Source organism: Odocoileus virginianus, chromosome 13 (assembly GCF_023699985.2).
Source record: "Odocoileus virginianus isolate 20LAN1187 ecotype Illinois chromosome 13, Ovbor_1.2, whole genome shotgun sequence".
Classification (NCBI taxonomy): domain Eukaryota; kingdom Metazoa; phylum Chordata; class Mammalia; order Artiodactyla; family Cervidae; genus Odocoileus; species Odocoileus virginianus.
Genome location: NC_069686.1, coordinates 49756705 through 49771281, shown reverse-complemented (window position 1 = coordinate 49771281; position 14577 = coordinate 49756705). Strand labels below are relative to the sequence as shown.

At 39.3% G+C, this 14577-nt stretch overlaps 1 protein-coding gene and 1 non-coding gene across 2 annotated transcripts in view; one reads left to right on the top strand and one right to left on the bottom strand.

Moving 5' to 3' along the window:
- The window catches only part of THSD7B (thrombospondin type 1 domain containing 7B), a 970494-nt gene that overhangs the window by 809824 nt on the left and 146093 nt on the right, over positions 1–14577 (top strand). The gene's annotated exons all lie outside the window — the stretch shown is intronic.
- Positions 1648–1719, bottom strand: TRNAC-GCA (transfer RNA cysteine (anticodon GCA)). Its single transcript has one exon. It is a non-coding gene; the product is annotated as a tRNA-Cys (tRNA).

Genomic DNA, 14577 nt, shown 5'->3' with positions numbered 1-14577 from the left:
CATTGAGGGGATTTAATTTCATGTCAAGGTAGTTTTTTTTATAGATTTTCTCCCCTTTAAAATTGTCTACTAATCAATTTCTGGACTTCATCCAAACTCTATTTACAGTCTACTGAGTGAAACTGCATATGTGTTTACTGCATTGAAACCCAAACGATGGCAGCAAATGGAAAATCCTGCTGTTTTGAGTTTTGTAACTGTCAAAATGTCAAAAGATTTGGCATCAAAACCTCATTTTAAAAGAATGCCTTGAGATACTAATAGGATATTCAGTAAGCCACTGGAAAAATTCCAGCCTAGCATGGGGAGGCCATGCAGTTAGCCTAAGAGACATTTTCCAACTCATGAGGAAGTTTGTCATGTGGAACCCCCTCCTCCCCATTCCTGCCATGGGCCACAGGAATTTGCTGCTTGGCAGTCAGCACAACGGGGCTCATGCTCGTTAGAGCTCATGGTTGATTTTGCTTTCTTTCCTGCTCTATACTATTTTGGGGTTCAAGATTTTTTGGAGTACAAGTTGTCGCCTCACCTTCCCACACAATCCAGAAGAGAAGTGTCTAGAGTTTTAATAGGTGGCTGTAATGTTCTTGTTTCTGTTTGCCAAACCAAGGTTAGAAGGTCAACCGCTGTGCATTAAATGTTGAATACGAAACAATGCCAACTTGCGGAAAGCTTATATTCTGTTTTGTAAGCATCGAGTATGCAGAGAAAAAATGTACATTCCTAAGGTCAGGAAATCCATGTGCAGTGGTTCGAGGTGAGCTTCCAATCGTAAGCTGTCCCATCCTCTTAGGACAGACCAGCCATGGGCAGGTACCTGTTGGTACTTCCTCTGATGTTTTGGTGATTCTCCTTATTGGTGTGTCCTAGAGAAAAGGAAAACTGTTACTCTTCACCATACTTATGACACCAAATGTGTGAGGGATGTTTTTATAATACCTACCAGTTCACCAGCTCTCTGGACACCAAGTGGGCATCTTTTAAGTTCAGTTCTGATACTAACTACTCAGGGTTGGTGTCAGATGTCACAGGCTTAAGGACTCAGACCCTCAGTCACAGGTGTTCGGTCTCCAGGGTACCTATCCTTCCATCTGCCTTGGCTGTGAAGTCGAGGGTTCATACAATCCTTCTCCACTGAAATTTGGTAATTTGCTAGAATTATTTGCTAGAATTATCAAAGCCAGGGCAACATGTATTGATTTATTACATTCACTGATTTATTATAAAGAGTATTACTATAAAGGATACAGATGCTCAGCCAGTTAAAGAGGTACTTAGGGTGTGGTCTTAAAGGGTCTTATACACAGGAGCCCTTGTCCCATTGGAGGTGGGATGTGTCAGCGTCTGGCACATGGATATGTTCCCCAACACAGAAGCTCTCTGATCCCCTTTATTTAGAGTTTGTGGAGTTCCAATACATAGGCATGGTTGATTAAATCATAGGTCATTGGTGGTTAATTCAACCTCCAGCCTCACTCTCCACCTTGAAGATCAAAAGTTGGGACTGAAAAAAGTGAAAGTGAAGTCATTCAGTCATGTCTGACTCTTTGTGACCCCATGGACTATAGCCTACCAGGCTTCTCCATCCATGGAATTTTCCAGGCAAGAGTACCGGAATGGGTTGTCCCTTTCCTTCTCCCAGGGATCTTCCCGACCCAGGGATCGAACCTGGGTCTCCTGCGTTGCAGGCAGATGCTTTACCATCTGAGCCACCAGGGAAGCCCTTGGGGCTGAGAATCCAGGCTTCTAGTCAATCCATCCTGAAGGAGATCAGTCCTGGGTGTTCACTGGAAGGACTGATGCTAAAGCTGAAACTCCAGTACTTTGGCCACCTCATGCGAAGAGCTGACTCATTGGAAAAGACCCTGATGCTGGGAGGGATTGGGGGCAGGAGGAGAAGGGGCCGACAGAAGATGAGATGGCTGGATGGCATCACCGATTCGATGGGCATGAGTTTGAGTGAACTCTGGGAGTTGGTGATGGACAGGGAGGCCTGGCGTGCTGCGATTCATGGGGTCGCAGAGTTGGACACGACTGAGCGACTGAACTGAAGTGAACTGAACTGAGTCATGACTTGTCTCCCTGGTGAGCAGTGCACATCCTGAAGCTATCTGGGAGCCCATAAAGAGTTGCATCATTAGAACAAAGGATGCTCCTGTAACCCAGGGAACTCCAAGAGATTTAAGATTTAGGAGCTCTGTGTCAGAAACAGGGGGCAGACTAAATATATATTTCCTCTTATGTTACACAGCCAGAGAGGCTGAAGTATTTTAAATATCATCACTGCTCTAGAACTTGTCAGTTCAGTCACTCAGTCCTGTCTGACTCTTTGTGATCCCATGAGCTTCAGCATGCCAGGCTTCCCTGTCCTTCACTATATCCTGGAGTTTGCTCACAGTCATGCCCATTGAGTTGGTGATGCCATCCAGCCATCTCATCCTCTGTCAGCCCCTTCTCCTCCTGCTCTCACTCTCTCTCAGTATCAGGGTCTTTTTCAAAGAGTCTGCTCTTTTCATCAGGTGGCCAAAGTATTAGAGCTTCAGCTTCAGCATCAATCCTTCCAATGAATATTCAGGATTGATTTCCTTTAAGATTGACTGGTTTGATCTTGCTGTCCAAGGGACTCTTAAGCGTCTTCTCCAGCACCATAGTTCAAAAACGCCAATTCTTTGGTTCTCAGCCTCCTTTATGATCCAGCTTTCACATCCATACATAACTTCTGGAAAAACCATAGCTTTGACTATATGAACCTTTGTCGGCAAAGTAATGTCTCTGCTTTTTAATACACTGTCGAGGTTCATCATAGTTTTTCTTCCAAAGAACAAGCATCTTTTAATTTCATGGCTGCAGTCACTGTCCACAGTGATTTTGGAGCCCAAGAAAATAAAGTTTCTCACTGTTTGCATTGTTTCCCCATCTATTTGCCATGAAGTGATAAGAGAGGTGCCATGATCTTCGTTTTTTGAAAATTGAGTGTTGTCAGCTTTTTCACTAGAACTTGTATTTACTTGAATTATGGATAGTATTTTTTTTCTTTTTTAGTATTTTGCTATTTTCTCTCTTTTTCATGAATGTTAACAACCAGAATTGAAGATAGGAGTTTGCACTGCATGTTCTGGGGTTGTTTGTGTGACTTTTTTGTTTGTTCCTTAACTTGGATCTGATTTGTTTCCCATATACTTGGCACACTCTTGGTACTTAGTATGAAATAAATTGCTGTTTGGTGTTCAGCATACCAAGAGTAGTGGGATCATTCATGCCTGCTCTTTAGCAATGTTGTTCCAATAGATGGCTTTGTGGACAGGCAATGTTGCCTGCCATTCCAGTAAAGGATCAAGCCACCAGCTCCCCATCCCCTTGAAAGTGTGCCCTGAGAGGAATTCAAGATAGAGAAAACTGGAAGTAGTATGGATACTGGCCCTAGAAAGTTAATTTGCATATCTAAGGAACAATTCCATTGAGTCCAGAGTCTTGCATTTTCTCATTCATAGAAAAGTGATGAAATCATTAACTTGAAATGCCCATTTTTTGTGATTAATAGTAGTTTTAATAGTAGTTTTTTTAATGTTTGACTACATGTTTTGTTTTGTCTTGTTTTGTTTCCCCCCAGTCAAAAATTCCTATATATCCTAGCCCATCCCTTACCTCTTTGGAGCAGTTCCTGAGAACTACCTTAGAGGCTGTCTCCCAGACTCTAGTCTTCTATAAGGTCCCCTAATTAAACTTAACTGGCAACTTTTAGGCTTTATGTTTTTCTCTAGTAGATAGTTTTAGAATATGAATTGCCAGAGAGATAGTAGGTGGCTCAAAAGGTAAAGAATCTGCCTACAGTGTAGGAGACCAAGATTTGATCCCTGGGTTGGAAAGATCCCCTGGAGAAGGGAATGACTACCCACTCCAATATTCTTGTGTGGAGAATTCCATGGACAGAGAAGCCTGGTAGGTCCCAAAGAGTTGGACAGGACTTAGCAGCTAACTCTTTGACTGCTTTTGGTTTGTTTTTTTTTTTGAAGTTTGACGACTTGTTTTGTTTTTTATTTTTCTTTTTTCCCCCCAAGCCCCAAATCCTATATATTTTGGCTCCTCCCTTACCTCTTTGGAGCAGTTCCTCAGAGAGACCTGAGAGACTATCTACCAGACTCTAGTCTTCTGTAAGTTCTCCTAATTAAACTTAACTGGTAACTTTTAGGTTGTATATTTTTCTCCAGTCAATAGTTTTAAAACATGACCTCCGAAAGTGACAACAAAATAGACACCATGCACAATTTCTAGCGCTCTATGTCACTGACCACAGACATCTCAGTGGATTCTAATTCTTAACACCACAAAAGAGAACCACAGCCCAGTTGACTTCTGCGGTGAGAACTTTCACTCTCTTCTCATTTTGCAAGCAACTTATTAGCATGCCTTTGGAGCATGCATTGCATGAGGCACACCCTTTTGCAAAAACTGGTTACTTATACTTATTTGTCCATTTCCCAGTCGTGTTCAGTTCTCCTCTCTTCTCTTGAAACTCCTAACTGCCACTCAGGGACAAATTTTAAAGAATTCTGTCATTGTGCAGCTTTAAGTAGTGTTTTGCATTTCTAATTTGTTCTGTTGATTGATGTGGTCCACCACCTGGCCAACATAATAGTGCATTTTAATTTGTTTAAATATCATTAGTACCAATATTTCATGATCTACCGTGCTTACAAATGGAAATATTAGAAAGGAGCAACTAATGGGAAGATGAGCTGGAGAGCAAAGAGCTGCTGGTGAGCTCACACATGTATAAGTATTTAATGAGTCAGAGGGGGCTGGATAAGTAGGTGTCTGTGTAACCAAATGACTCCCTTTGTTCCTAGCTTGTAATACAGTCATATATCCCAATTTAGGAATCACATAATAGCCAGCTTCACCCAGGTGTCACAGTCGGAGCACCAACCAGCCCCTTCCTCCTGAGTCTGTCAGTACCTCCTCTCTTGTCCCTGGTCTTTGGTTCTAGGCATTCAAAGTTCAAGCTTCAGATATTTGCATCAACCTAACTCCTCCCAAATTCGCAGCCATATGGCCTATTTTCACTGCCACACTTCTCTCTCCTTTCCCCAGTCTCATTACATTTACAGCCTGGTGAGAAGTGGGGATAAAGCCCTGCCTTGCAGGAATAGAAAATGACTCCTGAGTATGTTCCCTTTCTAACCTTTTCATCCAGAAGGATGGAGCAGAATCAACTTTTTGAAAATATGAAATACTCAGTTACCACATGACATATAATATCTTCACTCATTCAACCAGCCTTATTATTTATAAGACACTGTTCTGGAGGCTGAAAAATCAGAGCTGTGACCTCAATGAGCTTTAGCTTGATTCAGGAATAAACTTTTACTTTAGTTTAATTAATCTTATTTGTGTAATTAATTTCATTATTAAGGTATGCACAATTCAGTGTGGCACGCTGCTAAATTTTTGGAATAAGGGGCTGTCAGTATAGAAGGGTGGTATCTTAGAGGCTTGAACTGTGGTTTGAAGAATTAGCAGGTTGAAAATTAATATTTATACTCAGACGTATATAAAATGTTACAAAGGAGGAATACACCCAGGAATTTTTAAACAAAATTCTGATACAAACTGAAACAATCCACCAAAGTGTTTGATCACTAAAAGCCTTCTACTTTCTTTAGAGAAATGAATGATTTGGGTGAAAAAATAAAAGATATGAATTGCTAGAAGGAAGTATTGATTAAAGAATTAAAAGAGCCAATCTATTTTGATTGAGGAATGATTATAGCTTTATGTGCACAGAAATTAGTTTAAATTTTTTAAGTGCTTGAATTCAGTTGATCAGTGGCTTGTTTTGATAATGAAATGACAGAATTTAATCAGTTGTTTAAGAGTAATTTTATTTGAATGGATTCAATTCATATCAACAAAGGCATCTTATAGATATATATGTGTGTAGAGAGACCATCTAAAAGCACATTCTTTGTTAAAATATATTTTATTTATTTTGGTGGTGTGTGATCCTAAGGGAAAAGGGCAATTTAGGAAAGTGCCATCTAACTCTTTATGACCCTATGGACTGTAGCCTACCAGGATCCTCTGTCCATGGGAATTCTCTGGGAAAGAATACTAGAGTGGGTAGCCATTCCCTTTCCAGGGGATCTTCCTGACCCAGGGATTGAAACCAGGTCTCCTGCACTGAAGACAAATTCTTTACCATCTGAGCCACCAGGAAAGCCCAAATTCATCAAAGAGTATAATTGATTCTGTCGTAAAATGTAAAACCATAGTCAGTTACCTTGCTCTTTAGCTGAACACAGTAGTTATTTGCTAGTGTTGTTGACTCAAGGATGAAACCCCAATTTTACTTCAAACAACAATTTTCCCTACTTCTTTGAGATGTTTGCCCAACTCTATGCTGAACCCGCAGGTAAACAGTAGACTCCCACATGGAGAATCAGAGCACTGAGTAACACTGGATATGGGGTTGACTGAGGGATGGACATGTGACCCAGTAATAACTACAACTGATCTTTGACAGAGAATGCTGGGGAGAAAAATGTGCTCTGTTTCATTAGACTTGAACTTCAGAAGGTTTGAGGCTGGAGCTCCAGAAGAAGACATCTTGCCAGGCCCAGTGGAGCTACACATGGAGACAAACAAAAGGCAGTCAAGAGATGAGGAGGGATAAACTGGTTTCTAGAGTTATTTTTAGTTTCCTGAATCAAGTAATACCTGGAGTCTTTCATGGGCTTCTCAGCCCTAAGAATCAATACATTCCCACGTTGCTTAAACCATTTTGGCTGGAGTTTTTGCCAGTTGCAATAAGGACAGTCCTGATACAAGCAAATTGGATACCTTTATGTTTAAACTTTAATAATATTGAGTTCATGTTAAGCTTTGTCATGCACAAAACTGATGTCTGCTGCATCTCATTGCATATTTTGAAAGTTATTTTGCAGTTATTTGAAAGGCAACATGGTATAGAGAAAGGAGTCAGACAGACCTAGATTTTAATCCACACTCCTATCATGTATGTATTGGGTAACATGCAATACAATGAGCATGTCATTTCAACTCCTGGAACCCTTATTTCCTTAGAGATAGTAAGGACTCCCTCCTAGGGTTTTTATGAGGCTAAAGCGGGATTGTTGCTGTTGTGCACTTGCTATGTCCAACTCTGAAACTTCATGGACTGTAGTCTGCCGGTATCCTCTGTCCATGGGATTTCCCAGGCAAGAATATTGGAATGGGTTGCCATTTCCTGCTCCAGGGGATTTTTCAGGACCAGAGCTTGAACCTGCATCTCTGGAACTGGCAGATTCTTTACCACTGTGCCACCAAGGAAGCCCTTAAAGTAGGATATTATATTGTATAAGAAGGTAAGAATGATAGATGCTAGAATATTGTGAATAAAGCAGAAGATATTTCAGTACCTCTATTTATAGATCATTCAGGTACAGTCTTGTTTTGTGCTAGAATGATAGCAAGGAGCCAAAGCTGTTTATAATCGTTATCATTAAAATTGACCTCTCTTGCCTGATCTAATGCCCCAAAGGCTGATAGCAATGGAAAATTAAACCTCCCAGCATAATGCAGCCTCAGTACTGCCTGTTTAATAACCCCTTAGGTTTCCTGTTGACACACATGGCATTTCTCATGATGTCATCTGTGGACAACCTGCATCAGAACCACCAGAGATGTTGCAAATATATATTCCTGGAATCCACTGTATACCTCCTCCCTTAGAATCCTTAGGAATTTCTAGAGTGCATGCCAGAGTTCAAGACTTACTGGTCCACAGGGTAAAGAGCACACTGCTTGGGGTGGCACATAAAACATTCAACTGTTTGGAGCTTTTTAGACTCCTCTTTCTCGCATTTCGTTATTCCTCCATCTGCTAAATTCCAGCCACATGGAAAACTCTTGGCATTCCTTGAGCATATGATTATCTTCAGTCATTGAATTTTCATTCATGTAATTATGTTCACCTTCAATATTTTTCTCTTCACTCTTTAGCAAATCCCCACTTATCACTAGTGATAGCGTGCATGCCTGCTAAGTCGCCTCAGTTATGTCTGACTCTTTGCGACCCTATGGACTATAGCCCGCCAGGCTCCCCTGTCCATGGGATTCTCCAGGCAAGAATACTGGAGTTAGTTGCCTTGCCCTCCTCCAGGGATCTTCCTGACCCAGGGATTAAACCCATGTCTCTTATGTCTCCTGCATTGGCGGACGTGTTCTTTACCACTAGTAACATCTGGGAAGCCCTATCACTAGTAATAGAGGTTAAGTTAAATCATCCAGGATTTCCCCACTAAAACAGAGTCCTTTTTCTTTTTAAAACCATTTTCACTTTTATGAATTGTTTTTCCATGACCGTCACCCACCCCTGCTCCATCATTTTCTCCACTGGACTATGAGTGATCGAGATATGATCACTAGTATATAATGAGGTCCTCTATAGATATGTGTTGAATAAAAGATAGAATGAATGATTCATTGTGACAGGCATTAGGAATATAATGACACAGTGAGGCTTTTCAATCCAGTTGGGGAATTAGCTCTTTCACCTAAGGTTTATTTAACAAGATAAGGCCTGTTTGTGCTGAGAGACTAATGATTGTTTGAAAGATAAAGGCTAAATAATTTCACTATGCTTAGGGGAGCCTCATAAAGGAAGTGAAGTAAGAGTTGAGACTTGAAGGAGAAGAATAAGCAAGCAGTAAAGAAGGCTAGTATAGAATATCCAAGGACTCTGGATATTTTAAGGAATTTAGGATTCTCCGCTTTGTTTTTTAATTGAAATATAGTTGATTTACAATGTGCTAATTTCTGTTGTATAGCAAAATGACTCAGTTACACACATATATCCCTTTGTTTTTTATATTCTTTCCTGTAATGGTTTATCCCAGGAAATTGGATCTAGTTCCCTCTGTGCTATAGAGTGGAACGTTGTTGTTTATCCATTCTAAATGTAATAGTTTGCATCTGCTAACCCAAACTCTCAGTTCTTTCCTCTTCTCCCCACCTCTCCCTCGGTAACCACAAGTCTATCTCATCTTGAGTGCATCTGTGCTCAGAAAAACATAGGAACTTCAGAAATTCAATTTGAAAGTTGAAGCTTTTAGAAGGGGATGTTTTTAACCATCAGGAGAATAGCACTGTCCATTAGATATCACATTTACTTTTCTTGCTGTGGTTGAGATGAGAGGTGAGAAAAGAGATGTGTGGGCTCAGAGTCTGGCCTTCTAACTACATGGCAGCACTTAGAGAAGTGTCCTGTCACCCAGATGAAATTTGAGTGACAAGTGGATGATCATTCAATTAACATTAAAAGGGAGGAAAGTGCCTTTTAAGTAGTTCATGGAAAAATTAAGTGGAAAGGAGCTTTTTAAAAATTTTTTACTGCTCCCTCTAAATATTGACTGTTAATTGAAAAAATGACTGTTAGTTATGCAGCATGTTCTGTAGTGTACCTGGGGGGATTAGCATTTAAAACTGTGTGGATCTGTAGGAAAAAATCAGAATCCTACTGTGGCTCTTGTAATTAGTGTCGAGATGCATCTGTCTCTTCTGCCCTTTGTACTCGTCAATTGTGGACTAAATAATGGATAAAGAAGCTCGAGGGACCCAAAATGAGTCAACCATGTTTCCAAATGGAACTTTTGAATAATGTCTTTCAGAGCATGTTCCAGGGATGTTATAAAGGGTTTTATCAGATATTCTGCTTCCCTAAGGATTCCATATTAAAATAAGTTGGAGAAACATGGATTTTAACAAATTTAAATGTGTTTCTTTCTGGTAGTCTCAGAACTTATATATAAATATGCATTCTGAAAGAAAGGTGATATATATATATGTGTGTGTGTGTGTGTGTGTGTGTGTGTGTGTGTGTGTGTATATATATATATATATATATATATATATATGCAGTCTCACAAGTATTTTTGACTACAGACCTTTTTAAAATTTGTGAATGTTTCATAGGTTTACAGCTTTTCCTTTGATCCCAAAGATGCTGCAGTCTGATCTATTATGCCATTTGTGAGATTTTCATGAGGATGTTGCTGCACATGGCTAAAAGATCTGACAGGCCTCATCATATTTCTCAGTGACAAAGTGCACTATTCATATTGATGCCCTTGTCCCTGAAGATGGTGTTGACGGAGCATGCCTGAAATAAGACAGAACTGCGGTAGAAATGATGTTTCTTGCATCTGTCAGATGAGCCTTCCAATGACAAGATAATGCTTCATTGACTTTGCTTGGATAATGATGCTGTTTTAGCACCAAAATCTTTTATTTACTCAGACAGGAAGATGAGTTATACCATTGAGGGAAAAATTAGGAGGTCCAAAGAGGCAGCATTAAGGAGACTCCTGGTGATTGATATTGCAGGTCTGGTTTGGGGGGCCAAGATGCAGAAGAAGGACCTCAGGAAACTCACTGCAGACGGTGATTGCAGCCATGAAATTAAAAGACACTTGCTCCTGGGAAGTAAGGTTATGACCAACCTAGACAGCATATTAAAAAGCAGAGACATTACTTTGTCAACAAAAATCCATCTAGTTAAGGCTATGGTTTTTCCAGTGGTCATGTATGGATGTGAGAGTTGGACTATAAGGAACGCTGAGTGCCAAAGAATTGATGCTTTTGAGCTGTGGTGTTGGAGAAGACTCTTGAGAGTCACTTCGACTGCAAGGAGATCCAACCAGTCCATCCTAAAGATCAGGCCTGGGTGTTAATTGGAAGGACTGATGCTGAAGCTGAAAGTCCAATACTTTGGCCACCTGATGTGAAGAGCTGACTCATTTGAAAAGACCCTGATGCTGGGAAAGATTGAAGGCAGGAGGAGAAGGGAACAACAAAGGATGAGATGGTTGGATGGCATCACCGGCTCAATGGACATGGGTTTGGGTGCACTCAGGGAGTTGGTTATGGACAGGGAGGCCTGGCGTGCTGCGGTTCATGGGGTCACAAAGAGTCGGACACGACTGAGAGACTGAAATGAAAGCACAAAGTTGACTGAAGCATACAGGAACAAGAATAGAATCTGTGTAGAATTATGGTGAGGGACAGAGTCCCACCAGGAATATGGCCAGACCTTAGTAGTTGGAATTAGAACACAGAGGAGTATAGGCACCATTGGTCCTTGGATTCTGCTATTTAACCAGGTAGATTGTCCATTCTCAAATATCCAAACAGGCAATATTTCGGTTCTATTTTCTATCATACTAGTGTTTTTATAGCCTAGAACTTTTTTCTTAAAAGGTGGGCTTAGCAATCACAACTTCATTGTTTCCATCACCAGAAAATAAAACCACAGAGAGCAAGCCAATTCTATTAGGTTGGCCAAAAATTTAGTTTGGGTTTTTCCATGCTGTCTTATAGAAAAACCTGAACACATGATTTTTTTTTTTCCAACCCAATACTAGGGAAGTGTAGGCATTCTATCTCACAGAAGTAAGGACTTACCTAGTGAGGTACACACCCTTCTTGCCTCTGACAAGGACACTGAACTATAAAATATTTATAATCCTTGGATTCTGAAGATCAGTAAAGCAGTCTTATCAGAGTATAATGTTTTCTACAATGAATGGTGGCATTTAGGCTTAATACTGAGCCCAAGAAGATAGTCTGTCACCAATGCCCTTGCCATATCACTTTGTTGGAAAACCTATAGGTATGAATCAAACAATGATTGACTGCAAGGCAGGCCCCTAGAATAAGAACTGTTAGTGTGAAATTCAATTCTTAAGCACAAAACCCAGATGTGCTCTCACTTAATGAAAAATTTTATGAAAACTTATGTTCATATCTGAGTTTCTGTCCTAGAGTTTTTTAAGCAATAAAATCATACAGAAATTCATTTAATCATACCTATAATTAGCTAATAATTGGCATAAAGAACCAAAGACTTCCTTGGGAGGGTACAACTGACCAGTTAAACCTGCAGTCAGCTAATTTCAGGTGCAATTTATATCTGCATGTAATTTTGTACACCTGCAGTTAATTGTAAGGGTTAAAGTTACACAAAAGGAAAAGAAGTCTATGAGACTGTATCTTCTCAACGTGTGTGGGTTTTCTGCCACTACTTAATGTTTTATGCTTAATTCAGCTTTATTTTATATTCTCAGTAGGTAAAGTGTCTTCCTGGAATGACATGTAGACTTTGGGTGGGTTGTGATATTTTGCTCACAGAATATCAATTAGTGCTTTCTTGGAAGAGAAATAAGTTCTAGTCTAGGACTCAGAGCCAAATAGAGACGATTAGACTCCTATGAAATAAACAGAGAGAGTGGATTTGACAGAGCAAGGTGTACTGGAAAGGGAGAACTCATTTTAATTGTATTTTTGGAGTTGAATCTTGAAGAAGTGAGGTTAGAAGCTCTGATTTACCAAGTTAATTACTTAGCATGATATTGAGGCCACAGTAAGTGTCAGTAAATGTTTGGGGAATGCAATTACTTTAGGACCATTTTGAATCTGCGTCTTGGGGGTTCATTAGAACCATCTTGATCAAATGGATTTTGCTAGTTTCTCTGCATATCAAATGCCAATAAAGGATGTTTTTCTAAACAGATGAAGCGATTACTGATTTAGCTCCTAAAAGAGCAATTCTTAGGTCTTTTCTATTACTAATTACTGAAGAAACTGGAGAGACTCTAATTATAGAAAAGGCAAAATTTTAGATAAAGAAAAAATTTGAATTGTTCTAGATTGTTCTGATTCTATTTGTTTTACAATTTACTAAGTTCCTATAAAGCACATTTAATTTAGATTTAATTCAATGAGATCACAGCCTTTGGGGAAAATTAATATCTTGGAAGTAGGATTTTCTTATTAGAGAGTGCATGAAATTAAATGCTTCTCTATAAACAATTAAAATGCTTGGTTGTGAAATTTAGACTAAATGCATTTTTCCCATCCCTCAGAGTTTGTCTCCAGGTACAGAGTATGGTTGACTTTCTCCTTGCATCTTCATCTCTCTTTCTTAATTTGACTCTGCTCTTATCTGTAGGATTTTACAATACCACTTGTTTTTTTTTTTAAATAATGAATGATTTAGAAATTTTATAATAACTGAACATGATGAAAACAAGTCCATAAACTTGCTAGCAAGTGATTGTATGAACAAAACCACAGTGATTAAGGCAAACAATTCTAATGACAAATAATGAATGAAAATAGTGGATAAGCCATGATTGTGATATTAAAAATTTAATCCATACATCTTAAAATATTTGGGTTAGAAAAATGGGGAAGTGAGTATTTGACCCACACATTGCTCAGGTTGTGGCTCAGCTGATAGAGAATACACCTGCGATGCAGGAACCTGAGTTTGATCCCTGGATTGGGAAGATCCCCTGGAGAAGGGAAAGGCTACTCACCCCAGTATTCTGGCCTAGAGAATTCCATGGAGTTGCAAAGAGTCAGACACAAGTGAGTGACTTTCACTTTGTTTGCTCAGATAAGATATACATATATATTATATATATGGTATAACTATCTGGCATATCTATAATATGGTTCATATCTCGTGTATATATATATATATACACACACACACATATCATATAATATGATATGGGTATAAATGACTTCTGAATGCTAATTTAGTTTTTTTATTTTTTTTTAATTTAGTTTCTTTAAATTGCATTGTTCTTAGCACATTCCTCTAGTATTAGAAATGTTCCAATTCCCTATAACATGACTGTCCAGAGTATTGTCTTATAAAAGAAGTAAAATACAGAATAAAACCTGTTACTCCTACACTGGTTAAATCTACTTCTCTTTATATTCAGATGAATAAAATCTCCTCTGTCATGTTATTATACAATTTTCAGACTTACCTTAATCCACTAACTTCTTCATCTCAGCACCCTACTTAAAAAAAAAAAAAAGATCCTTGCCCGTCTGATAGCTAAAAGTTAAGCAAAGCTATTGAAACATTAGTTGTTGTTGTTATTGTTTCAGATTTTGCCTTGTTTGTTTTAGAGCTCCCATTCCAACACAGGCTTTGTTTAGTGACTCAGTCAACTGATATGCAAAGCAGCATATTTCAAATGCTATGTAAATAAGCTCCCTGCACTAGAAGGAAGTAATAATCCCCCAGATAGATGAGTATATTTGTCTTAATATAGTCATAGGATGCCCATCCTAAGCCTGGGCTGCCACTGGGCTTTCTAAGTTACCGAGATTTCAGTGAGTTGCATCTGATTAAAGGACTCAGCACCAGCAATTTGCCTCTGATCATGTTATTTGTTTGACTGCCTGATTGGTTCTCTCATTAGATGGAGGTACAACAAAAACTTTGACTAAACACTTGATTTGTCAGCTCCAATCTTTGGCACTTTCTCTTTCCTATATCACTCTTGTTTATTCAAATATTTTCAAAGTATATGTTACATAACTCTGTCCGTGCACTTATGCTCACACATGTGCCCATATGCATGGATGTGCACACAGACACACGCACACACACACACACGCACACACACAGTTAACAATGTTGGCAAAGTAGCTTGTTTTGTTCCAACTTTGATTTCCACAGAGTTTGAAACACTGATTATTTTCCCACTCCTTCCATTT